The 27,796-nt window shown below is 49.9% G+C and overlaps 1 protein-coding gene across 1 annotated transcript in view; it reads right to left on the bottom strand.

Moving 5' to 3' along the window:
- The window catches only part of SPDYA (speedy/RINGO cell cycle regulator family member A), a 318,074-nt gene that overhangs the window by 200,373 nt on the left and 89,905 nt on the right, over positions 1–27,796 (bottom strand). The window lies entirely within an intron of this gene.

The following is a 27,796-nucleotide window of genomic DNA, read 5'->3' as shown; positions in this document are numbered from 1 at the left end:
CGCTCTATCCACATGAAAAATCAAATACGGGCTCTTCTGAGACAAAGCCGCCAACTCGGACACTCGTCTGGCAGACGCCAAAGCCAAAAGCATGACCACTTTCCAGGTGAGAAACTTTAACTCAACCTTACGCAAAGGTTCAAACCAGTGAGACATAAGAAACTGCAACACCATGTCAAGATCCCACGGCGCCACTGGTGGCACAAATGGAGGATGGATATGCAGCACTCCCTTCACGAAAGTCTGAACCTCAGGAAGGACAAACAATTCCTTTTGAAAGAAATTAGATAAAGCTGAAATCTGTACTTTTTTTCCCCCAAATATATTTTATTGAGGCACAGGTACAAACCAGAATAAGCAGTACAAATAATAAGTACAGGGCCTAATATACATGGCTAGGAAGATACGAATGGGAAGATATAGAACGGCAGCTGTACTCCTAAACATACCTCATATTTTCCATTTTCGAACAAGTAACATACATATTAAGAAGGGGATGACCAGGACATAGTACGATAAAGTAATACAAAGAGAAGTAGAGGTAGAAATATACCTCCAGAAAATCGTAACAGGTCTAGAACAATATTAAAACTTTAGTTATATCAAGGCGTCCTTCAACATGGAGGATGCGTCACAAAAAACAAAAACATACAGTGAAAGTAGACATAACCAAAAAATATAACCAAAAAACAAAAATAAAAACATTGTCCGCCAAGGCCAGGGGGCCCTCAACCCATCCATGGAGAGAACATCAGAGCACGGAAAGAAAAAAGGGATTCGAGTACTGGAGATCAAAGAGAGATTGGAAGAGGAACGAGGCGAGGCGGGGAGGGGGGGGGGGGAGGACAAGAAAGGGAAAGAAGGAGTTGGCTCTGAGAGTAAAGGGAGGATGTCAACCGTATCAAGTCATGGGAGAGAGACAGGGGGTCTATGGTCTAAAAGTTGGTGGCAATACCACGTGGTGCAGTGGTAGCTTTGTTGAATGGCACGTTTGGTGGACGTAGGCAGTGTATGAATATATTTTCCCCAGCAGTGGAACAGCGCAGGGGTTAGAGTCTCTTTGTCAAGTGAGGTCTCCAACCAATCCATGGTAGAGAGAAAAAGTAGTCTGGAGGTGGCCAGGGAAGGGGGAGTAGCATGTATCCACTGCTGGAGAATAGCTTTCCTCCCTACGGCTGATAAGAGAGTCACTAATTTTTTGTCGGTAGAGGGAATGGTGGGCCGATCTAGGAGGTACCCAAAAAGGGCCCAAGAGGCGGTACATTGAAAATCAATACCTAGCGTGGAGGAGCTATATGTCTGCAACTCACCCCAAAACGATTGTATGTGAGGACAGTGCCAAAAGCAGTGCATGATGTCTGCTATTGGTGCGGAGCATTTGACGCATGCCGCAGACTCCGAGAGGCCCATCAAGTGACTCCGTTTTGGAGAAATATAAGCCCTATGCAAAATTTTATACGACATTTCCTGATAGACACTCGCCGGAATAAGCTTCAAAGACATATTAAAGCAGTCCAACACTGCCTCCGGGGACAAAAAAGGGATCTGAGACGACCATTTTTTAAGTTGTAGAAGCTCAGAAGAGGGGACAATGTCTGTGCGAATTCGGGCGTAGATAGTTGAAATGGAATATGTACCGGAGTGTAGGAGCGTGGCAAGGGAATTGAGAAAGTCTCTGTCACCTAGTCGTGCTAGGATTGAACGTATATAGGCCCTCATTCCGAGTTGATCGCTCGCAAGGCGATTTTAGCAGAGTTACACACGCTAAGCCGCCGCCTACTGGGAGTGAATCTTAGCTTCTTAAAAATGCGACCGATGTATTCGCAATATTGCGATTACTAACTACTTAGCAGTTTCAGAGTAGCTTCAGACTTACTCTGCCTGTGCGATCAGTTCAGTGCTTGTCGTTCCTGTTTTGATGTCACAAACACACCCAGCGTTCGCCCAGACACTCCCCCGTTTCCCCGGCCACTCCTGCGTTTTTTCCGGAAACGGTAGCGTTTTTTCCCGCACGCCCATAAAACGGCCTGTTTCCGCCCAGTAACACCCATTTCCTGTCAATCACATTACGATCGCCGGAGCGATGAAAAAGCCGTGAGTAAAAATACTATCTCCATTGTAAAATTACTTGGCGCAGTCGCAGTGCGAATATTGCGCATGCGTACTAAGCGGAATTTCACTGCGATGCGATGAAAAATACAGAGCGATCAACTCGGAATGAGGGCCATAGTGAGAGGCCTGAAATAATAGAATTCGTGGTTAGGGTTAATGTTAAATTTGTCTACAGCTTCAGCGAAGGTGAGTGGTTCGTGTGAGGAGTTGAGGAGATTGCGGATATGTGTGATTCCTGCTGTGTGCCAGCTATTAAAAGGGAAAGAGGCCTGTCCGTTGTGAAAATCTAGATTCCCCAGAAACGGGAGGAACGGAGAGTAAAGACAGTGCATATCCAGTGATTTCCTAGATCTTTTCCATGCCGAAATAGTAGAGAATAATAGGGTATCATCTAAGTGGGCCGCCTTCAGAGTAGCACTACTGGCGTGTAGGTAGGATGTAACTAAGAGACAAGGGGGCGCATAGTTGAGAGTCTAGCAGCGAGTCAGTGAAGACATTAGTGGCGCTGAGCCAATCCATGGCTATGCGGAGAAGGCAAGCCCTATTATATTGCTCTATATCTGGTAAATTTAGTCCCCCATTCTGAACTGATTGGGATAATTTGAGAAAGCTCATCCGAGGACGTTTATTGGCCCATATAAACCTAGAGATGTGTGTATTGAGAATAGATAAATCTGATTTCGTGAGCAATATATTAACCATTTGTAGTATGTAAAGTAATTTGGGAAAGCTTGCCATTTTGACAAGGTTACATTGTCCTAGGAGGTTGAGAGGAAAATTTTGCCAAAGGCCTAACTCGGTTTGAATCTTAGTGAGAATAGGTTGGATATTGTAGGAATAAAGTAGGGAGGGATCCGCGGGCAGTTGAACCCCTAGATAAGTGAGATGGGTGGGGGCCCATCGGAACGGAAAGGGGGGGTCCCAACCTAGAGTGGCTTGTTGAAATATGGCCAGGGCTTCCGATTTATCATAATTAATCGAGAAGCCTGCAAAGGAGGAAAAGCAGGTTATAGCTTGAGAGTAAAAGGAGTGGAAGAAATATTATTGACCACTACTTGCGCCGTAGGAGCAGTATAGAGGGGTCGAAAAGACCACAAAACCTCTCTCCGAAGTGTTGATGGCGTAAGACCCGATCAAGGTGAGGCCAGGCGATCTTGTCAAAGGCCTTCTCCGCATCTAGGTTGATTAGGATGTTATCGACTAAGTTGTGGGAGCGAGAGTGAGTGATGGCGGCTAGGGCTGCTCTAATGCCTTTCACAGATTGCCGATTTCTAAGGAAGCCCAGCTGGACTGGCGATATGATATGAGACAGACAAGATTGTAGGCGAGTGGCCATAAGTTTGGTTAAGATTTTGAAGTCCTGATTTAAGAGGGAGATCGGTCTGTAGAAACTAGGAAGGGAGGGGTCTTTGCCAGGCTTAGCTATGACAATAATTTTAGCCTCAATGAACCTAATAGGGGTCAGTTTGGAAGAGAGGATATGATTGTAAAGGGATGTGAGAGTAGGGGAGAATTCATCACGCATCATTTTATAAAATTCCGCTCTAAAGCCGTCAGGGCCAGGGCTTTTATTGTTAGGTAGGCTTTTAATAGTGTCTATAACCTCCTCCGTGGTGAGTGGGCTGTCCAGTAGGTCTCTTTCTTCCTGAGAGAGGATCGGGAGATTAGCGGACTTGAGAAAAGAATAGTTAGCAGCAGGGTCGTCAGGGCCCTTAGTGTATAGGGAGCGATAGAAGCGCATAAATTCGGTGCATATAGAGTTAGGGTCTGAGACCAATTTACCGGAGATGTCAATGGCGTTAATCCAGGTACGGGATTTGGGGCCTTTGATCAAATTAGCTAATAATCTGCCCGATTTATTGCCCCATCTATGGAACTTATTCCTTTGATAGTCATAAGAAAGTTGAGCTCTTTCAGTGAGGAAAGTGTCGTAGATGAGTTTTGCTGAGAGATAAGCCTCTTTGTAGGCTGGGGTGTCGTGTTGTTTGTATCTCCGATATGAGGAGGTCAATGAAGCACTTAGAGTCTGCAGCTGCAAAGAAAAAAATTTCCTCTTGGAGTGAGTATAGGACATGATGTGCCTTCTGAGGACCGCCTTGGCAGCACCCCAGAATATGGGGGGATCAAGCGTTTGGTCACTATTGTCTAAAGTGTAATTAAGCCAGGATTGTTTAAGGTGGAGAAGAAAGTCAGTGGAATGTCGGAGGTATGCTGGAAAGCGCCAACATGGGGGGCCACGAGGAGACACAGTCATTCGGATGTCCATGGATATAGGGGCATGATCGGAGATGATGATATCTGCAATAGACGTATGTGTAACCTTGGGGAAAAGAGATGTGGAAGTGAAGATGTAGTCAATGCGAGCGTGGGAGGAGTGAGGATGAGAGTAAAATGAAAAGTCTTTCTGGGTTGGGTGGAAGATGCGCCACGGGTCAAGTAAGTCAAGTTGTGTGCAAAAAGAAGACAGTAGTTGAGTGGTGGAAGGAGAGACGGAAGCACTTACCCGAGATCTGGCCATGGATGGGTCAAAGGCCAGATTGAAATCGCCACCCACAACCAAATTTTGGCCGCCCCACTGTAGGAGCGTCGATAGGAGAGCTGCAAAGAAAGAATCAGGGGATACATTGGGAGCATACACATTAAGGAAGGTATACATGGTGTTATCGATTAGTGCGTCAAGCAAAACAAATCTACCTTCAGGATCAATATGTTTCCTACTGATGGAGTGTTGTAAGCTAACATGGAAGATTATGGCTACTCCCCGGGATTTAGTGTGGTATGGGCCCGAAATGCATTCCCCTATCCAAGGAGCCCGCAGGGAGTTCCGAGGGTCATCTAGCCAGTGTGTCTCCTGAAGAAATACAATCTGGGGAGCCATACGTTTTAAATGTGAAACTACCTTCTTTCTTTTTACTGGATGATTAAGTCCCTCTACATTCCAGGAGATTATGCGTAACGGAGTATTATGGGAGACTCCAGTATCATGAGAGTGTGGGGAGGCTACAGAAGCCATATTAACCCACACCTACAGTCGGGAATATCATGTTAAATATGTGAAAGATAAGATAGGGCCCCACCCCGTCCCAGCGAGCGGGGGGAGGACAACCTAGGAGGGGGATGAGTCCCCGGGTCAGGCAGACAAAACAAACCAAAAAACATAGAGATATTAACATGAACAGTAAGAACTCAAAACGGGTAATGAGTGAGCTAGAAGCATACATGTCTCACAGACATGGTACCCCACACATGAGACCCGAAATGAAAGATCGGGATAATGACAAGCAATAAGCTAGCAGATAACAGTCAAAGTCAAGTATCTGGTAAGGAAAAAGTGTAGCTTCGCCTCTCCCGGATCGTCAAAGAACAGCGGTTTGCCATTCTCAGAGACCCGGAGGCGGGCTGGATAGAGAAGAGAGAACTTGACCTTGGTATCAAAGAGGTGCTTGCAGATGGGAGCAAACTCTCTGCGTTTGGCGGCCACAATTGCCGAAAAATCTTGAAATATGAGGAGGCAATCTCCGTTCTAGGATAGGGAAGCCGTTTTACGATAGTTGTCAAGAAGCCTCATCTTGTCAGCATAGTTCAAGATTCTCATTATGACAGGACGGGGACGTCCAGTGGGGTTCCTCCGCTCCGGTCCGAGCCTATGAGCTCTCTCAATTATGAGTGGGACTCCTTTGAGATCTATAGCAAGTTGCTCCAGGATGCCAGATGAAAGGAGATCCATGAGTTCGTGACCCTTGACCGATTCCGGGATGCCAATGACCCTCAGATTATTACGCCTGCTGCGATTTTCAAGATCATCGATCTTCTCTGATAGGTCAGCGATCTCCGATTGATTGGCTTGTATGGTTCTCTGGGCTGTGGATAACTCATCTTCCAGCGTGGAAATCCGCTGTTCCGTTTCATCTAAACGTGTGGAATATTGGTTGAACTGAGTTAGCGTGGCTTCGATGGCTTCTTTGATGCCCGCCAGTTTTTCGTCCAGCAGAGGGCCCAGGACTGCCACTAGGTCATTATGTTTCATTTTCGGCTGCTTGACAGGCGGTCTGGATGTACGTGTACGTTGAGATGCAGAGCGTGAGGTTGAGCGGTCGGAGTCGGAGTAGTTACCGCCAGGGGTTCCGTCACAAGATGGCAATGAAGCCCCCGCAGAAGTCATTAATGTAGGAATTAGGAACTTTTCCATGCAGTCGTAGAATAGTAACCGCTGCGAAGGTGTGCAGAGAGTAAGGTATGTCAAGGGTGTGTCGGGTCTCACATACGAGGCGCCAGGTCGATACGGTGTCACATCACCGCGGGTTCAATGCAGGAGGCTGCCAGGGCAGGGGTCAACCCGCATGGTGGGCAGAATGAAATAATCATAATCTGCCCACAGTGGGCCTTCTGAAGAATGCCGAGTAGATGGTGAGTGGTATGCGATGAGGAGGGTATCGAGTTGAGACAGGTAGGCAGTGTCCCAATCTTGAGGAGGAGGGGGGGAGAAAAGGGGGGGGGGGGAGAGTTCCTCACCACACTACCAATACAATACAATACCGGCAGTGCGGCTCCCGTCTCCCACCATCACCAATCTCCGAGATGGCCTGAAGATGACCAGGTACTATGGCCAAACGGCCCACGTGGCTCGCCAAGGGTGCAGGCTGTTGTCTTATCACTGCAAGTGGTAGGGGGGTGGCAGCGGGATGTGTAATCGTGAGGTCCCGGAGGCAGGTCAGTAGAAGATGCTGTCTGGGAGTGGTATAAAGGAGAACACCGCGCCAGTAGTGCCGTTGACTGTGCAGTATTGGTGTCTCCGCTCCTATACCCTGTCCTGGTCAAACTAGCCGTAGCAGAAGTGAGGACAAGAGCTGCCGTGTCCCGCCGTCGCGTCCAGGAGGCCAGTTGCGGCACCACCAGTCGGGATCTCCCGTCGGAGCAGTAGTCTCAGATTAAATGGGGACGCACACCGTAGGCATCCGGGTCCAGGGAGCACCAGAGGCAGGGTTGCACGCCTTATTTACGGCACGCCTGAGAGTCCGGCAGGCCGGAAGTAAACTAGAGGCCCCGGCGTCAGAGCCTAACGCAGGCCGCAGTCCGCGGGAACCCTCCCGTCGCTCTCCGACTCTGCGGCTCCAAGCGACAATCAAGAAGGGAGACGGGGGGGGGGGAATACGGCAGGGAAAGATGGGGCGGAGGAGCAGGACGGAGCAGGCTAGGGGGGAGACAGGGTGATTTTAGGGCCGGCCAGGCTCCCTGTATGAGATGTCACGGAGACCAGGGCTAGAACAGGCAAGTCAGCGCTCTGCAGTGTGAGGGAGGGGCAGAAGAAGCTGCAGCTGTAAGTTTTATACAATGTATCAGCGGCTCCGGGTGCTCACCGTGCAGCTCACTGCGTCCACACAAGATGGCCGCCGCTCCGGAGTGAGCACGCTCGGAGGTCTCCTCTTGTCCCCCTTCTCCTCTCCCGTCTATCAGCGTGGATGTTCAGGCAGTGGCGGGGAGCGGTGAGTCTGGCGCCGGCGGGCGGCGTAGCAGGAGACGCGGCCACAGGACTCCTACGCGCAGCTCCGCCGCTCGTCCCGGATCGGCTCCAAAATCGAGGCCCCGGCTTTGGGAACGTGGGAAGGCCGCAACCCGCAGAGTCGGCCGAACCCTCCTCCCGATTCCGCGGCACTTACCCACGGGTACGATGGCACTTGGGGAAGAGGTCAGGGTTTATATGCTGTGGAGAAAGGGCCGGCAATGCAGTGTTTAAGGGCTGTTTATAGGGATGCAGGCCGGAGCCCAGATGATATGCAGCCACCTCCGTTGCCAGCCAGGCCACGCCCCCCTAAAATCTGTACTTTGATGAAACCCAATTTCAGGCCTGCATCCACGCCTGCCTGCAAAAAAATGGAGGAAACGACCCAAGTGAAACTCCTCCGGAGGAGCTGCTTTGGTTTCACACCACGACACATACTTTCTCCAAATACGGTGATAATGTTTTGCCGTGACCTCCTTCCTAGCCTTAAGGAGAGTGGGGATGACCTCCCCGGGAATACCCTTCCGAGCTAGGATTTGGCGTTCAACTTTCACGCCGTCAAATGCAGCCGCGGTAAGTCCAGAAACACGCAGGGCCCTTGCAATAACAGGTCCTCTCTTAGAGGAAGCGGCCAGGGATCTTCCACTAGTAATTCCTGAAGATCCGGATACCAGGCCCTCCATGGCCAATCTGGAGCGACGAGTATAGCCTGAACCCTTGTTCGTCTTATGATCCTCAACACCTTTGGAATGAGAGGAAGCGGAGGGAACACATACACCGACTGAAAAACCCACGGAGTTACCAGGGCATCCACCGCACAGGCTTGGGGGTCCCTTGACCTGGAACAATACTTCGGAAGTTTCTTGTTGAGGCAAGACGCCATCATGTCTATCAGAGGAATTCCCCAACGCCTTGTCACTTCTGCAAATACCTCTTGATGAAGAGCCCACTCTCCTGGATGGAGATCATGTCTGCTGAGGAAGTCTGCTTCCCAGTTGTCCATGCCCGGGAGGAAGACTGCTGACAGAGCGCTCACGTGCTGTTTCGCCCAGCGAAGAATTCTTGTGGCTTCCGCCATTGCCGCCCTGCTCCTCGTTCCGCCTTGGCGATTTACGTACGCCACCGCTGTTATGTTGTCCGACTGGATCAGGACAAGGAGACCCTGAAGAAGGTTCTTCGCTTGCAGGAGGCCGTTGTAAATGGCTCTTAACTCGAGAACATTTATGTGGAGGCAAGATTCCTGGCTTGACCATTTTCCCTGGAAACTTCTACCCTGCGTGACTGCGCCCCATCCTCGGAGACTTGCATCTGTGGTCAGCAGGACCCAGTCCTGGATTCCGAATCGACGTCCCTCTAGAAGGTGAGAGCCTTGCAGCCACCACAGGAGAGAAATCCTGGCCCTGGAAGATAGACTTATTTTCCAGTGCATGTGCAGGTGAGACCTGGACCATTTGTTCAGCAGATCCCACTGAAAGACCCGGGCATGAAACCTGCCAAACGGAATGGCTTCGTAAGCCGCAACCATCTTCCCTAGCACTCGAGTGCATTGATGAATCAACACTCTTGCCGGTCTCAGAAGCTCCTTGACCATGGTTTGTATTTCCAGAGCTTTGTCCTCCGGAAGAAACATTCTCTGTAGCTCCGTGTCTAGGATCATGCCCAGGAAGGGCAGCCGAGTTGTCGGAATCAACTGAGACTTTGGCAAATTTAGAATCCAACCGTGATGTTGCAGAACCGACAGGGAGAGTTCCACATTTCTTAGCAATTGTTCTTTTGATCTTGCCTTTATCAGGATATCGTCCAAGTACGGGATAATTGTGACCCCTTGCTTGTGAAGGAGTACCATCATTTCTGCCATAACCTTGGTGAAAACCCTCGGGCCCGAGGAAAGCCCAAACGGCATTGTCTGAAATTGGTAATGACAATCCTGAACCGCAAACCTCAGGAAGGCCTGATGAGGAGGATATATCGGGACGTGTAAGTAGGCATCCTTTATGTCGACTGACGCCATAAAATCCCCCCCCCCCCTTCTAAGCTGTAAATCACAGCTCGAAGGGATTCCATCTTGAACTTGAAAGTTTTCAAGTATGGATTGAGGGATTTTAGGTTCAGAATCGGTCTGAACGAGCCGTCCGGCTCCGGCACCACAAAGAGGCTCGAATAGAACCCTTCCCCCCGCTGGGACAGGGGAACCGGCACAACAACCCTCTGTTGACACAGCTTTTGTATCGCAGCATTTACTACTACTCTTTCTGGAAGAGAAACTGGAAGGGCATACTTGAAAAAGCGGCAGGGGGGCATCTCCTGAAACTCCAGTTTGTACCCTTGGGACACTATGTCTAAAACCCAAGGATCCAGGGCCGATTGAAACCAGACCTGACTGAAGAATCGGAGACGGCCCCCCACCGTCACGGACTCCCGCAGGGGAGCCCCAGCGTCATGCGGTGGACTTGGTAGAGGCGTGGGAGGACTTTTGTTCCTGGGTGCCTGACACTGCAGGCGACCTCTTTCCCCTTCCTCTACCCTTTGAAGCGAGGAAGGACGAGCCCTTTCCTCTTTTGTATTTATTAGGCCGAAAGGACTGCATCTGCTGATGGGGCGCCTTTTTCTGTTGTGTGGGAACATAAGGAAGAAAAGATGACTTACCCGCAGTAGCGGTAGACACCAGGTCAGCAAGGCTGTCACCAAACAAGACACTACCTTTAAAGGGGAGAGCTTCCATATTTTTCTTGGAGTCGGCATCAGCATTCCATTGATGAATCCACAGCGCCATCCTGGCCGAGACCGCCATGGCATTGGCTCTTGATCTCAAGAGGCCAACATCCCTCGCCGCATCCTTTAGGTAATCTGCAGCGTCCTTGATATAACCAAGAGTCAAAAGAATGTTATCCTTATCAAGGGTATCCATATCAGAAGCCAAGTTATCAGCCCACTTAGCAATAGCACTACTCACCCATATCGACGCCACAGCAGGTCTGAGCAACGCACCAGTATTAACGAAAATGGCCTTCAATGTCGTCTCCAGCTTGCGATCCGCCGGATCCTTGAGAGCAGCTGTGTCAGGGGACGGAAGCGCCACCTTCTTGGACAATCGGGATAGAGCCTTGTCGACATTGGGAGACGACTCCCATTTCTCCCTGTCATCAGAGGGGAAAGGATATGCCATAAAAATTCTCTTGGGAATCTGCCACCTTTTGTCCGGTGACTCCCAAGCCTTTTCACAAAGAGCATTCATTTCATGAGAGGGGGGAAACTTCACCTCAGGCTTTTTCCCTTTAAATAAGCAAACCCTTGTGTCCGGAACAGCAGGTTCGTCAGAGATATGTAAAACATCTTTAATAGCCACAATCATGTACTGAATACTCTTAACTACCCTTGGGTGTAAAGTAGCCTCATTGAAATCGACATCGGAATCAGAGTCCGTGTCGGTATCTGTATCTACCATCTGGGTAAATGAACATTTTTGTGACCGTGAGGGGGTCTGTACCAGAGCCAAAGCGTCCTCCATGGATTTTCTCCATGCTTGTGTCTGAGAATCAGATTTATCCAGCCTCTTAGACAATAAAGCCACATTTGCATTCAGTGTACTCAACATATTCACCCAATCAGCAGTCGGCTGTGCAGACAGAGTCATTCCCAAATCGGTTTCTGCGCCCCCACTAACTTCCTCCGGGGAGGAACACTCAGCCTCGGACATGCCGACACGTAGTACCGACACACCTCACTTACACTGGCCAAATCAAGGGTACAGACCCACAGGGAAGCCTGGAGAGAGAAACACAGAGGAGGTATGCCAGCTCAAACCCCAGCGCCCATATACTACAAGCAATAATATATGTTGATAGCGATGTCATACAATAATAAACAAGCACCAAATAATAAGAATTTACTCACCGGTAATTCTATTTCTCGTAGTCCGTAGTGGATGCTGGGTACTCCGTAAGGACCATGGGGTATAGACGGGCTCCGCAGGAGACTGGGCACTCTTAAAAGAAAGATTAGGTACTATATCTGGTGTGCACTGGCTCCTCCCTCTATGCCCCTCCTCCAGACCTCAGTTAGGGAAACTGTGCCCGGAAGAGCTGACATTACTAGGAAAGGATTTGGAATCCAGGGTAAGACTCATACCAGCCACACCAATCACACCGTACAACTCGTGATAACTATACCCAGTTAACAGTATGAACAATAACTGAGCCTCTCTCAACAGATGGCTCATACAATAACCCTTTAGTTAAGCAATAACTATATACATGTATTGCAGAGAGTCCGCACTTGGGACGGGCTCCCAGCATCCACTACGGACTACGAGAAATAGAATTACCGGTGAGTAAATTCTTATTTTCTCTGACGTCCTAGTGGATGCTGGGTACTCCGTAAGGACCATGGGGATTATACCAAAGCTCCCAAACGGGCGGGAGAGTGCGGATGACTCTGCAGCACCGAATGAGCAAACTCAAGGTCCTCCTCAGCCAGGGTATCAAACTTGTAGAATTTTGCAAAAGTGTTTGAACCCGACCAAGTAGCAGCTCGGCAAAGTTGTAAAGCCAAGACCCCTCGGGCAGCCGCCCAAGAAGAGCCCACCTACCTCGTGGAATGGGCTTTTACTAATTTAGGATGCGGCAGTCAAGCCGCAGAATGTGCAAGCTGAATCGTGCTACAGATCCAGCGAGCAATAGTCTGCTTTGAAGCAGGAGCACCCAGCTTGTTGGGTGCATGCAGGATAAATAGCGAGTCAGTTTTTCTGACTCTAGCCGTCCTGGAAACATAAAGTTTCAGGGCCCGGACTACGTCCAGCAACTTGGAATCCTCCAAGTCCCTAGTAGCTGCAGGCACCACAATAGGTTGGTTCAAATGAAACGATGATACCACCTTAGGGAGAAATTGGGGACGAGTCCTCCATTCTGCCCTTTCCATATGGAAGATCAGATATGGGCTTTTACATGACAAAGCCGCCAATTCTGACACACGCCTAGTCCAAGCTAAGGCCAAAAGCATGACCACTTTCCACGTGAGATATTTTAGCTCCACAGTCTTAAGTGGCTCAAACCAGTGGGATTTTAGGAATCCAACACACGTTAAGATCCCAAGGTGCCACTGGAGGCACAAAAGGGGCTGAATATGCAGCACCCCTGTAACAACGTCCGAACTTCAGGCAGTGAAGCCAGTTCTTTTTGAGAGAAAAAGGGATAGGGCCGAAATCTTGGCCTTTATGGATCCTAATTTTAGGCCCATAGTCACTCCTGACTGTAGGAAGTGCAGGAATCGACCCCCCTGGAATTCCTCTGTAGGGCCCTACCGGCCACACACCAAGCAACCTATTTTCGCCATATACAGTGAAAAAGTCTTGCTGTCACGTCTTTCCTAGCCTTTATCAGCGTAGGAATAACTGCATCCGGAATGCCCTTTTCCGCTAGGATCCGGCGTTCAACCGCCATGCCGTCCAACGCAGCCGCGGTAAGTCTTGGATCAGACAGGGTCCCTGTTGCAACATGTTCTGACTGAGAGGCAGAGGCCATGGGTCCTCTGAGAGCATTTCTTGCAGTTTCGGGTACAGAGTCCTTCTTGGCCAATCCGGAGCAAAGAATATTGTTCACACTCCTCCGTTTATTACAATTCTCAGCCCTTGGGTCTGAGAGGAAGAGGAGGGAATATATAGACCGACTGGAACACCCACGGTGTTACTAGTGCGACCACAGCTATCGCCTGAGAGTCCCTTGACCCAGCGTAAAACCTTTTTTATCTTTTTATTGAGGTGGGACGCCATGTAGTCCACCTGAGGCAGTTTCCATCAATTTGCAAAACTGCGTGAAGACTTCCTGATGAAGTCACCACTTTCCCGGGTGGAGGTCGTGTCCACTCCCGGAATGAACACTGCTGACAGTGCGCTTACTTGATTCTCCGCCCAGCGAAGAATTCTGGTGGCTTCTACCCTCGCCACCCTGCTCCTTGTGCCGCCCTGGCGGTTTACATGAGCCCCTGCGGTCTGACTGGATCAGAACCGGTTGGTCGCGAAGCAGGAACTCCGCTTGACTTAGGGCGTTGTTTATGGCCCTTAGTTCCAGGATATTGATGTGAAGACAAGTCTGTTGGCTTGACCACAAACCTTGGAATTTTCTTCCCTGTGTAACTGCCCCCCCACCCTCGGAGGCTTGCATCCGTGGTCACCAGGACCCAGTCCTGAATGCCGAATCTGCGGCCCTCGAGAAGGTGAGCACTCCGCAGCCACCACAGGAGAGACACCCTGGCCCTGGGGGATAGGGTGATTAACCGATGCATCTGAAGATGTGATCCGGACCACTTGTCCAGTAAGTTCCATTGTCCTTGCATGGAACCAGCCGAAGGGGATGGCCTCGTATGATGCCATCATCCTTCCCAGGACTCGAGTGCAGTGATGCACTGACACCTGTTTTGGTTTTCAATGGATTCCTGACCAGTGTCATGAGCTCCTGAGCTCTCTCTATCTGGAGATAAACCCTCGTCTGGTCTGTGTCTAGGATCATGCCTAGGCGAGGCAGATGAGCTGTAGGAACCAACTGCGACTTCGGAATATATAGAATCCAGTCGTGTTGCCGTTTCACTTCCAGAGAAGGTGATACGCTGTCCAGCAACTGCTCTCTTGATCTCGCTTTTATGAGGAGATCATCCAAGTATGTGATAATAGTGACACCTTGCTTCCGCAGGAGCACCATCATATCCGCCATTACCTTGGTGAAATTGGTAATGACAATCCCGTACCGCAATTCTGAGGTACGCCTGATGAGGTGGATAAATGGGGACCCGAAGGTATGCATCCCTTATGTCCCGATTCATTTCAGGCTTGCAATGACCGCTCTTAGCGATTCCATCTTGAACCTGAACCTTTTCAGGTATATGTTCAGGGATTTTAATACAATATGGGTCTAACCGAACCGTCTGGTTTCGGAATTATAACCTGGTCGAATAATAACACCCTCTTGTTGAAGGAGGGGACCCTTGACCACCACCTGTTGAAGATACAATTTACGAATTGCAGTTAACACTGGCTCCCTCTCTTGGGGGGAAGCCCGCCGGGTCCTCGGTGAGGGGGCATCTTCTCACAGTCCAGCCTGTATCCCTGCGATACAATTTCTATTGCCCAGGGATCTAACAGGGAGTGAACCCACTTGTGGCTGAACTTACGAAGGCGTGTCCCCACCGGGCCTAGCTCCGCCTGTGGAGCCCCAGCGACATGCGGTGGTGTAGAGGCCGGGGAGGACTTCTGTTCCTGGGGACTAGCTGTGTTGTACAGCTTCTTTCCTCTGCCCCCGGCTCTGACAAGAAAGGACGCACCTCAGACTTTCTTGTTTCTTTATTCGAAAAGCTGCATTTAATAATGTCGTGCTTTCCTAGGCTGTGCAGGAATATAAGGCAAAATATCAGAATCACCAGCTATAGCTGTGGAGACCAGGCCCGAGAACCTTTCTCCACACAATCCTCAGCCTTCCATATGCCTCTTAAGTCGGCATCATCTGTCCAATGTTTATTCTACAGGACACGTCAAGCAGAAATCGACATAGCTTTTGTCTCTAGGACCCAGTATACTCATGTCCCTTTGGGCATGCTTTATAATTATATATCTATCACTTAAGACCGCATCTTAAAATATTTATATGCATACTAGGGTCTCAATCTCTGCTGATAAGGTACCTGTCCACGCTGCCACAGCGCTATAAACCCATGCCGACACAATCGCCGGTCTGGGTAGTATACTAGAATGTGCACACTATCTGCAGGATCCCTGAAAATAGCTAGTGCAAACAGGACACCCAAGGGGAAGATTCTCAACACATCCTGGCCCTAGTGGGGAAAGGATACAGCCTGAGAATTCTCTTGTGGGAAGCTGCCGTCTCTTGTCTGGAGATTCCCGCTCTTTTTCCTCATGAGAGGAGGGAAATTTACCTCAGCATTCTTCCCCTTAACATGTGTACTCTCGTGTCAGGGACAGATGAGTCATCAGTGATATGCAAATCATCTTTTATTCCAATAATCATATATTGAATATCTTTTAGCCCTCTTGGCTGTAACTTTGCATTATCGTAGTCGACAGTGGAGTTAAACTCTGTGTCGATACTTTGTTATTTTGGATAGTGAACATAGAGAGGCTCTGAAGAACTCTGTGACATAGGGACAGACCAGGGTAGATTTCCTTTCTGTTCCCTAACCTTTTGTGCAATAATTTTACCTCAGCACTTACACATATCCAAACAGGTGTCGACGGAGACACCCTCCCACACACATATCCGCTCTATCACCTCCTTAGAGGAGCCTTTTACCTCAGACATGTCGACACACGCGTACCGACACACCACACACACAGGGGATGCTCTATTTGAAGACAGTTCCCTCACAAGGCCCTTTAGAGAGACAGAGAGAGAGTATGCCAGCACACACCACAGCGCTATATAATACAGGGATGTACACTATACTGAGTGATTTTTCCCCTATAGCAGCTTATATACACAGTTTTGCGCCTAAATTTATGTGCCCCCCCTCTCTTTTTTACCCTTTGTGTACCAGGATACTGCAGGGGAGAGCCTCGGGAGCTTCCTTCCAGCTGAGCTGTGAAGAGAAAATGGCGCCGGTGTGCTGAGGAAGAAGGCCCGGCCCCCTCAGCGGCGGGCTTCTGTCCTTTTATGTACTTTAATGGCGGGGGTTAATGCACATATACAGTTTATCAGACTGTATTATGTGCTTTTCGCCAAGTAAGGTAATCTAATTGCTGCCTAGGGCGCCCCCCCCCCAGCGCCCTGCACCCATCAGTGACCGGAGTGTGTGGTGTGCTAAGGGAGCAATGGCGCACAGTTGCAGTGCTGTGCGCTACCTTAATGAAGACCGGAGTCTTCAGCCGCCGATTTTCAACTTCTCTTCGTTCTTCTGGCTCTGCAAGGGGGACGGCGGCTCGGCTCCGGGACCGGACGACCGAGGACTGGGCCTGTGTTCGATCCCTCTGGAGCTAATGGTGTCCAGTAACCTTAGAAGCCCAAGCTAGCTGCAAGCAGGTAGGTTCGCTTCTCTCCCCTCAGTCCCACGTAGCAGTGAGTCTGTTGCCAGCAGATCTCACTGAAAATAAAAAACCTAACAAATACTTTCTTTTCTAGGCAGCTCAGGAGAGCCCCTAGGGTGCATCCAGCTCTGGCCGGGCACAGATACTAACTGAGGTCTGGAGGAGGGGCATAGAGGGAGGAGCCAGTGCACACCAGATATAGTACCTAATCTTTCTTTTAAGAGTGCCCAGTCTCCTGCGGAGCCCGTCTATACCCCATGGTCCTTCCGGAGTACCCAGCATCCACTAGGACGTCAGAGAAAAAAAATGTGCCGCCCCCCCCCCGTTTTGCTCCCTTTTACTTGTAAGGAGCTTGGAGGTCCGGGCCAGAGTCTCTGCAGCGGCTGTGAAGAGAGAGAAAATGGCGCTGGTGAGCTGTGTGGCTAAGCCCCGCCACTTCCCGGCGCGCTGTAGTCCCGCTAAAAATTAAAATTTTCATACTGGCGGGGGTACTGTATACGGTGCCCGGGCACCGAATATGCCTTCTGCCAGTCCGACTGACCCCAGTAACTGCTGCCCAGGGCGCTCCCCCCCAGCGCCCTGCACCCTGTAAGTGCCGTTGGTGAAGTGTGTGGGAGCATGGAGCACAACGCTACCGCTGCGCTGTACCGTTACTGAAGTCTTCTGCCGTCTGATGGCCTCTGTTCTTCTCATACTCACCCGGCTTCTTTCTTCTGGCTTCTGTGAGGGGGGTGACGGCGCGGCTCCGGGAACAAGCAGCTAGGCGAACCAAGTGATCGAACCCTCTGGAGCTAATGGTGCCCAGTAGCCTAAGAAGCAGAGCCCTTAACTAAGAAGAAGTAGGTCTGACTTCTCTCCCCTCAGTCCCACGAAGCAGGGAGCCTGTAGCCAGCAGGTCTCCCTGAAAATAAAAAACCTAACAATAAAGTATTTTCCAGAGAAACTCAGTAGAGCTCCCCTAGTGTGTGTCCAGTCACTCCTGGGCACAGAGTCTAACTGAGGTCTGGGGGAGGGGCATAGAGGGAGGAGCCAGTTCATACCCAGTCAAAGTCTTTTAGTGTGCCCGTGTCTCCTGCGGATCCCGTCTATACCCCATGGTCCTTTTGGAGTCCCCAGCATCCTCTAGGACGTAAGAGAAAATAGGATTTTAATACCTACCAGTAAATCCTTTTCTCTTAGTCCGTAGAGGATGCTGGGGTCACCATTAGAACCATGGGGTATAGACGGGATCCACAGGAGACATGGGCACTTTAAGACTTTTAAAGGGTGTGAACTGGCTCCTCCCTCTATGCCCCTCCTCCAGACTCCAGTTATAGGAACTGTGCCCAGGGAGACGGACATTTCGAGGAAAAGATTTATTGTTAAACTAAGGTGAGATACATACCAGCTCACACCTCAAACACGCCGTACAACATGGCATTCAACAGAACTCAAGTCAACGACATGAACAATGTCAGCAAAAGGCTGACTATGGGGGTAATTCCAAGTTGATCGCAGCAGGAAAAATTTTAGCAGTTGGGCAAAACCATGTGCACTGCAGGTGGTGCAGATATAACATTTGCAGAGAGAGTTAGATTTGGGTGGGTTATTTTATTTCTGTGCAGGGTAAATACTGGCTGCTTTATTTTTACACTGCAAATTAGATTGCAGATTGAACACACCACACCCAAATCTAACTCTCTCTGCACATGTTATATCTGCCTCCCCTGCAGTGCACATGGTTTTGCCCAATTGCTAACAGAATTCCTGCTGCGATCAACTTGGAATTACCCCCTATAAACGTAACACAACCTGTATGTAACCATAACTAATAACTGCAGATACAGTACGCACTGGGACAGGCGCCCAGCATCATCTACGGACTAAGAGAAAAGGATTTACCGGTAGGTATTAAAATCCTATTTTCTCATATGTCCTAGAGGATGCTGGGGTCACCATTAGAACCATGGGGTTTATACCAAAGCTCTAGGACGGGCGGGAGAGTGCGGATGACTCTGCAGCACCGATTGACCAAACATGAGGTCCTCCTCGGCCAGGGTATCAAACTTGTAAAACTTTGCAAAAGTGTTTGAACCCGACCAAGTAGCTGCTCGGCAAAGTTGTAATGCCGAGACCCCCCGGGCAGCCGCCAAGGACGCACCCACCTTTCTGGTAGAATGGGCCTTCACCGATTTCAGTAACGGCAATCCAGCCAAAGAATGAGCATGCTGAATCGTAGCACAGATCCAGCGTGCAATAGTCTACTTGGAAGCAGGAGCCCCAATCTTGTTGGGATCATACAGGACAAACAGAGCATCCGTTTTCCTAATCTGAGCCGTTCTGGCGACATAAACTTTGAAAGCTCTGACCACATCGAGAGACTTCGACTCCACTAAGGCGTCAGTAGCCACTGGCACCACAATAGGTTGGTTCATGTGGAACGATGAAACCACCTTCGTCAGAAATTGCTGACGAGTCCTCAACTCTGCTCTATCTTCATGGAAGATCAAATAAGGGCTCTTGTGAAACATAGCCGCTAACTCCGATACCCGCCTTGCGGATGCCAAGGCCAACAGCATGACCACTTTCCAAGTGAGAAATTTCAACTCCACCGTCTGTAAGGGTTCAAACCAATGTGATTGAAGGAACTGCAACACCACGTTAAGATCCCATGGTGCCACTGGGGGCACAAATGGAGGTTGGATGTGCAACACGCCTTTCACAAAAGTCTGAACTTCTGGAAGGGAGGCCAATTGTTTTTGAAAGAAAACCGATAAGGCTGAAATTTGTACTTTAATTGAGCCCAACTTTAAGCCCGCATCCACACCAGCTTGTAGAAAATGGAGAAAACGTCCTAACTGAAATTCTTCCGTAGGAGCCTTCTTGGATTCACACCAAGACACATATTTTCTCCAAATACGGTGGTAATGTTTAGACGTTACTCCTTTCCTAGCCTGAAGAAGTGTGGGAATGACTTCACTGGGAATACCTTTTCGGGCTAGGATCTGGCGTTCAACCGCCAAGCCGTCAAACGCAGCCGCGGTAAGTCTTGATACACGCACGGCCCCTGCTGTAACAGATCCTCTCGTAGAGGAAGAGGCAAGGGATCTCCTATGAGTAACTCCTGATGATCTAGATACCAAGCCCTCCTTGGCCAGTCTAGAACAATGAGAATCGCCTGAACCTTTGTCCTTCTTATGATCTTTAGCACCTTTGGAATGAGAGGAAGCGGAGGGACTGAAACACCCATGGTGTCACTAGGGCGTCTACTGCTATTGCTTGAGGGTCCCTCAACCTAGAACAATATCTCTGAAGTTTCTTGTTGAGACGAGACGCCATCATGTCTATTTGAGGAATTCCCCAAAGACCTGTCACTTCTGTGAAGATCTCTTGATGAAAACCCCGCTCTCCTGGATGGAGATCGTGTCTGCTGAGGAAGTCTGCTTCCCAGTTGTCCACTCCTGAAATGAAGATCGCTGACAGGGCACTTGTATGCCTTTCCGCCCAGCTGAGAACCCTTGTGGCCTCCGCCATTGCTGCTCTGCTTTTTGTTCCGCCCTGGCGGTTTATGTACGCTACTGCTGTTATATTGTCCGAGTGGATCAAGACAAGCAGATTGCGAAGCAGATGTTCCGCTTGAAGAAGGCCGTTGTAAATGGCCCTTAACTCCAGAACGTTTATGTGTAGACAAGTCTCCTGGCTTGACCATCTTCCCTGGAAGTTTTTCCCCTGTGTGACTGCCCCCCAGCCTCGGAGACTCGCTTCCGTGGTTACTAGGATCCAGTCCTGGATCCCGAACCTGCGCCCCTCTAGAAGGTGAGAGCTGTGCAGCCACCACAGAAGTGAGATTCTGGTCTTGGAAGACAGAATTATTCTTCGGTGCATGTGCAGGTGGGATCCAGACCACTTGTCCAACAGGTCCCACTGGAACACTCTGGCATGGAACCTGCCAAACTGAATGGCCTCGTAGGCCACCACCATCTTCCCCAGCAAACGAGTGCATTGATGGATTGACACTCTTGCTGGTTTCAGAATTTGTTTGACCAGGCTCTGAATTTCCTGAGCCTTTTCCGCTGGAAGAAAAACTCTCTGTAATTCTGTGTGCAGAATCATTCCCAAAAATTACAGCCGTGTCGTCAGAATCAACTGTGATTTTGGCAAGTTTAGAAGCCAACCATGTTGTTGCAGAACTGCCAGGGAGAGTGTAACGTTCTGCACCAGTTGGTCCCTAGATCTCGCCTTTATCAGGAGATTGTCCAAGTACGGCATAATTGTGACTCCTTGTTTGAGAAGGAGAACCATCATTTCCGCCATCACTTTGGTGAAAACCCTCGGAGCCGTGGACAGACCAAACGGCAACGTCTGAAATTGGTAATGACAATCCTGAATTGCAAACCTCAGGTAAGCCTGATGCAGAGGATAAATGGGAACATGTAAGTAGGCATCCTTTATGTCCACCGACACCATAAAATCCCCTTCCTCCAGACTGGAGATCACTGCTCGGAGAGACTCCATCTTGAATTTGAATTTTCTTAGGTAGAAATTGAGGGATTTGAGGTTCAGGATTGGTCTGACTGAGCCGTCCGGCTACGGAACCACAAACAGGATCGAATAAAAGCCTTCTCCCTGTTGTGACGGGGGAACCCTGATAATGACCTGATTTTGACACAACTTTTGTATTGCATCACATACTACCTCGCTGTCCGGAAGAGAAGCTGGTAAGGCCGATTTGAAAATCGGCGAGGGGGAAAGTCCTGAAACTCTAGTTTGTACCCCTGGGACACTATTTCTAAAACCCATGGGTCCAGGTCCGAACGAACCCAGAACTGACTGAAGAGTTTGAGACGTGCCCCCACCGGTGCGGACTCCCGCAGAGAAGCCCCAGCGTCATGTGCTGGATTTGGCAGAAGCTGGGGAGGACTTCTGCTCCTGGGAACCTGCCAAGACCGGTGATCTTTTACCCCTTCCCCTTCCTCTAGTAGTATGGAAGGAAGAACCTCGGCCTTTCCTGTATTTATTGGGCCGAAAGGACTGCATCTGATAGTGGTTTGTTTTCTTTTGTTGTGAAGGAACGTAAGTCAAAAATGATGACTTACCCGCGGTAGCCGTAGATACCAAATCAGCGAGACCGTCATGAAACAAGACACCACCTTTATATGGTAGAGATTCCATATTTTTCCTGGAGTCAGCATCAGCATTCCATTGATGGATCCACAATGCTCGCCTAGCTGAGACTGCCATAGCATTAGCCTTTGATCCCAAAAGGCCAATATCTCTCTCGGTTTCCTTTAGGTAGGCCGCAGCGTCTCTGATATAACCCAGTGTCAAAAGGACGCTATCCCTATCTAGTGTATCTATATCAGATGACAAGTTATCTGCCCACTTTTCGATAGCACTACTCACCCACGCAGATGCAATGGCTGGTCTGAGCAGCGTACCCGTGGTGGCATAAATGGATTTTAATGTATTTTCCTGCTTATGATCCGCAGGGTCCTTAAGGGCTGCCGTGTCAGGAGAGACACCTTTTTAGACAACCGCGATAGGGCCTTGTCCACAATGGGGGGTGACTCCCACTTTTCCCTATCCCCAGAGGGAAACGGATACGCCACCTGAATCCTTTTGGAAATCTGAAACTTTTTGTCAGGGCTTTCCCAAACCTTTTCAAAAAGATTGTTCAGTTCATGAGAGGGAGGAAACGTTACCACAGGTTTCTTTTCCTTATACATACAGACCCTTTTATCAGGAACAGCAGGGTCCTCGGAGATATGTAATACGTCTTTTATTGCCACAATCATGAACTGAATACTCTTTGCTAATTTTGGATCCAATCTGGCATCACTATAGTCGACACTGGAGTCAGTGTCCGTGTCGGTATCCGTGTCTGCCAACTGGGCAAACAAACGTTTTTTGTGACCCCGAGGGGGTCTGGACTTGTAATAACACATCCTCCACAGATTTCTTACATGCCTGGTTCTGAGATTCAGATTTATCTAATCTCTTACTAATAAGAGCCACATTAGCATTCAAAATATTTACCCAATCACTCTCACCGCCGTTTGTTTCCCTAATACAGTCTCCTCCTGGGAAGAGCACTCAGCCTCAGACATGCCGGCACACGTGTACCAAACACCCACAGACACACCGGGCATATGCGGGACAGACCCACAGTAAAGTCTGTCAGAGAGACACAGAGGGAGTTTGCCAGCTCACAACCCAGCGCCTAATCACCGGTTCTGAAACACTAAAGAATGTTCCAGACCCGCAGCGCTTTTATATTAAATAAAAATTGCACCAATATTTCTGTGCCCCCCCCCCCCCGTTTTGCACCCTGATACTCATTCAGAAGTGTGAGGAAGGACCAGCGTCTCTGCAGCCTGTGTAGAGGAAAATGGCGCTGAGCTGTGTGAGCTGTGAGGATGAAGCTCCGCCCCCCTAATGGCGCGCTTCAGTCCTGCTTTTTTGAAATAACGAGATTTATGGTAAGAACTTACCTTTGTTAAATCTCTTTCTGCGAGGTACACTGGGCTCCACAAGGTTTGGACAATGGGGTGTAGAGTAGGACCTTGATCCGTGGCACCAACAGGCTCAAAGCTTTGACTGTTCCCAGAATGCACAGCGCTGCCTCCTCTATAACCCCGCCTCCCTGCACAGAAGCTCAGTTTTTAGTTAACCAGTCCAATGCAGTAGCAGGAAAAGAGACGACAACGGTTAGTAGCCACATACACCACACTCTCGCGACAAGAGAAGTGTCAGCGGCTAATGCCATACCAACCCAAAGAAGCTAAGTGCGTCAGGCAGGGCGCCTTGTGGAGCCCAGTGTACCTCGCAGAAAGAGATTTAACAAAGGTAAGTTCTTACCATAAATCTCGTTTTCTGCTGCGGGGTACACTGGGCTCCACAAGGATTGGACAATGGGGATGTCCTAAAGCAGTTCCTTATGGGAGGGGACTCACTGTAGCGGGCACAAGAACCCGGCGTCCAAAGGAAGCATCCTGGGAAGCGGCAGTATCGAAGGCATAGAACCTTATGAACGTGTTCCCTGAGGACCACGTAGCCGCCTTGCACAATTGATCAAGGGTCGCACCACGTTGGGCCGCCTAAGAAGGTCCAACAGACCGAGTAGAATGGGCCGTGATGTGAGCAGGAGCTGACAGACCAGTCCTCACATAAGCATGTGCAATCACCATTCTAATCCATCTGGCCAGGGTCTGCTTGTGAGCAGGCCAGCCACGTTTGTGAAATCCAAACAAAACAAAGAGAGAATCAGATTTTCGAATAGAAGCAGTTCTCTTCACATAGATACGGAAAGCCCGTACCACAATCCAAAGACCGCTCTTTGGGAGACAGATCAGGAGAGACAAAGGCGGGAACCACAATTTCCTGATTAAGGTGGAACGAAGAAACCACCTTAGGCAAATATCCGGGACGAGTCCTAAGAACAACCCGGTCACTGTGAAAAATCAGATATGGGGAACCACAAGACAAGGCACCCAGATCCGACACTCTTCTAGCAGAGGCAATAGCCAGCAAGACCACCACCTTAAGGGAAAGCCACTTAAGGTCAGCTGAACCCAGGGGTTCAAACGGAGGCTCCTGCAACGCCTCCAAAACCACCGACAAGTCCCAAGGAGCCACAGGCGGGACATAGGGAGGTTGGATACGCAACACACCCTGAGTCAAAGTATGAACATCAGGTAAAGTCGCAATTTTTCTCTGAAACCACACCGACAAGGCAGAAATATGAACCTTGAGGGAGGCCAGACGCAGGCCTAAATCTAGGCCCTGCTGCAGAAAAGCCAAAAGTTTGGCTGTACTAAACTTGGAAGCGTCATAATTATTAGATGCGCACCAAACAAAGTAGGAATGCCAGACCCTATGGTAAATCCGAGCAGAAGCCGGTTTCCGGGCCCGCAACATAGTTTTAATGACCTCTTCAGAAAAACCCTTAGCCCTCAAGACGGAAGCTTCAAGAGCCACGCCGTCAAAGACAGCCGGGCTAGGTCCTGGTAGACACAGGGGCCCTGAACGAGGAGGTCTGGGCGTTGTGGAAGTAGAAGTGGATGCTCTGACGATAGGCCTTGCAGGTCTGAGAACCAGTGCCGTCTGGGCCACGCCGGAGCTATGAGAAGCAGATTTCCTTTTTCTTGCTTGAACTTCCGAATTACCCTCGGCAGGAGTGACACCGGAGGGAACACGTACGGCAGCCGAAACCTCCACGGCACCGCCAGCGCATCCACGAATGCTGCTTGAGGATCCCTTGTCCTTGCTCCAAAGACCGGAACCTTGTGATTGTGACGAGACGCCATCAGATCTACATCTGGAAGACCCCACTTTTCCACTAGGAGTTAAAACACTTCTGGATGGAGGCCCCACTCGCCGGCATGCACGTCCTGACGACTGAGAAAGTCCGCTTCCCAATTCAGGACTCCCGGAATGAATATTGCAGATATGGCCGGTAGGGGTGTGATTCATCAAATCGACAGTGTCTAGGTCGACAATGTTTAGGTCGACCACTATAGGTCGACAGTCACTAGGTCGACATGGATGGAAGGTCGACAGGGTTTCTAGGTCGACATGTGCTAGGTCGACAGGTCTAAAGGTCGACATGAGGATTTTTAAAAAAAAAATTGTGTCGTTTTCTTCGTAGAGTGACCGGGATCCCAAATTAGTGCACCGCGTCCCCTCGCATGGCTCGCTTCGCTCGCCATGCTTCGGGCATGGTGCCTTCGCTCCGCTACCGCTTCGCTCGGCACACTTTACCGTTCCAATCGTAGTCCACGTGGATCGTTAAGTATGAAAAAATTTAAAAAAAGAAAAAAAATGTGAAAAACTCATGTCGACCTTTAGACCTGTCGACCTAGCACATGTCGACCTAGAAACCCTGTCGACCTTCCATCCATGTCGATCTAGTGACTGTCGACCTATAGTGGTCGACCTAAACATTGTCGACCTAGACACTGTCGATCTTCAGACCGGATCCCGGCCGGTAGATGGCGTTCTGCCCACTGTAGAATCCGTGAGACTTCCTTCATTGCTAGGCGGCTCCAGTGCGGCCTTGATGATTTATGTAAGCCACTGTGGTGGCGTTGTCGGACTGTACTTGAACAGGACGATTCTGAATTAAATGCTGGGCCAGGTTCAACGCATTGAAGACCGCCCGCAATTCCAGAATGTTGATCGAGAGGAGAGATTACTCCTTGGTCCACCGACCCTGAAGTGAGTGTTGCTCCAGCACCGCGCCCCAACCTCTTAGACTGGCATCTGTCGTCAACAGGACCCAGTTGGATATCCAGAAGGGACGGCTCCTGCACAATTGTTGGTCCCGGGGGCCACCAAAGTAGCGACAGACGGACCTCCGGAGTCAATGAGATCATTTGAGACCTGATCCGGTGAGGTAGGCCGTCCCACTTGGCTAGAATCAGCCTCTGGAGGGGGCAAGAATGGAATTGGGCATACTCCACCATGTCGAATGCTGAGACCATGAGGCCCAGTACCTGCATTGCCGAATGTATCGACACTTGCGGACGAGAAAGGAAGCAACGAATCCTGTCCTGAAGCTTCAGGACTTTCTCCTGAGACAAGAACAACCGCTGCTTGTGAGTGTCCAATAGCGCTCCCAGGTGCACTATGCTCTGAGCAGGGACCAGGGAGGATTTCTTCCAGTTGATGAGCCACCCGTGGGCTTTTAGAAACCGGACCGTCATATCCAGATGACGTAGGAGAAGTTCTTGGGAATTTGCTAGGATTAACAATTCGTCCAGGTACGGCAGTATCCTGACCCCTTGACGGCGAAGTACGACCGTCATCACCGCCATTACCTTGGTGAAGACTCGCGGAGCCGTTGTTAAACCAAAAGGTAATGCCCAAAACTGGTAATGGAGGTTGCCAATAGCAAACCTCAGGTATTGCTGATGTGACGCTGCTATAGTAATACGCAGGTAAGCATCCTGTATGTCCAGGGAGACCATGTAGTCCCCAGGTTCCAAGGCCAGAACTATAGAGCGAAAGGGTTTCCACACGGAACTTGGAAACCTTCACAAACCTGTTCAATGCCTTGAAGTTGAGAATGGGCCGGGAGGACCCATTCGGTTACGGGACTAGAAACAGCGGAGAATACAGTAGTTCCCCCGTCCCCTCTGAGCAAGAGGCACCTGTACTACAACTCCTGTATCCAGGAGGGTCTGTACCATCGAATGCAGAGTGTTTGTCTGGTCCGACGGGACGTCTGTCTGGCAAAATCGATGAGGGGGTCGGTTTTTGAAGGCTATGGCGTAACCTCGAGTGACGACTTCCCGTACCCAGGCATCTGAAGTGGTCTTCAACCATTCCTGGGTATACCCTAGAAGCTGGCCCCCCACCCTGGGATCCCCCAGGGGGAGGCCCACCCCGTCATGCGGCAGGCTTATCGGTCTTGCGAGCTGGCTGACGGGCAGCCCAGGCTCTTTTGGGCTTCGGCTTACCAGGTTTGGAAGTGGGGTCCTGCTTGTGGTACGCCTGACCTTTTGCTTTACCTGAAGGGCGAAAGGACGTACCTTTAGCCTTCGACACAGAAGGAGCAGTATTTGGCAGACAGGCAGTTTTGGCAGTAGCCAAGTCAGCCACTATCTTATTTAAGTCCTCCCCAAACAGAATATCTCACTTGAAAGGGAGTACCTCCAGAGTTTTTCTAGAGTCCAGATCCACAGACCAGGATCTCAGCCACAGTATCCGGCGAGCCAGGACTGAAGTAGTAGAGGCCTTGGCTGCTAGGATACCGGCATCAGAAGCCGTCTCTTTAATATAGCGAGAAGCTGTGACAATATATGACAAGCATTGTCTAGCATGGTCAGAGGAGATTTCAGCTTCTAACTCCAAGGCCCATGCTTCAATAGCCTCGGCAGCCCAAGTAGCTGCAATAGTGGGCCTTTGTGCAGCACCCGTGAGGGTGTAAATCGCTTTCAGACAACCCTCCACACGCGTATCCGTAGGCTCTTTTAGAGACGTGATGGTAGAGACAGGCAGAGCTGAGGAAACCACCATCCTAGCCACATGTGAGTCCACTGGAGGAGGCGTTTCCCAATTCTTAGACAGCTCTGGCGCGAGGGGATAGCGAGCCAGCATCTTCTTTTGAGGCACAAACTTCGTACCCGGGTTTTCCCAGGGTTCCTGACGTATATCCACTAGGTGGTCAGAGTGAGGTA

This window comes from Pseudophryne corroboree, chromosome 4 (assembly GCF_028390025.1).
Source record: "Pseudophryne corroboree isolate aPseCor3 chromosome 4, aPseCor3.hap2, whole genome shotgun sequence".
Lineage (NCBI taxonomy): Eukaryota > Metazoa > Chordata > Amphibia > Anura > Myobatrachidae > Pseudophryne > Pseudophryne corroboree.
This window is presented reverse-complemented; position numbering and strand designations above follow the sequence as displayed.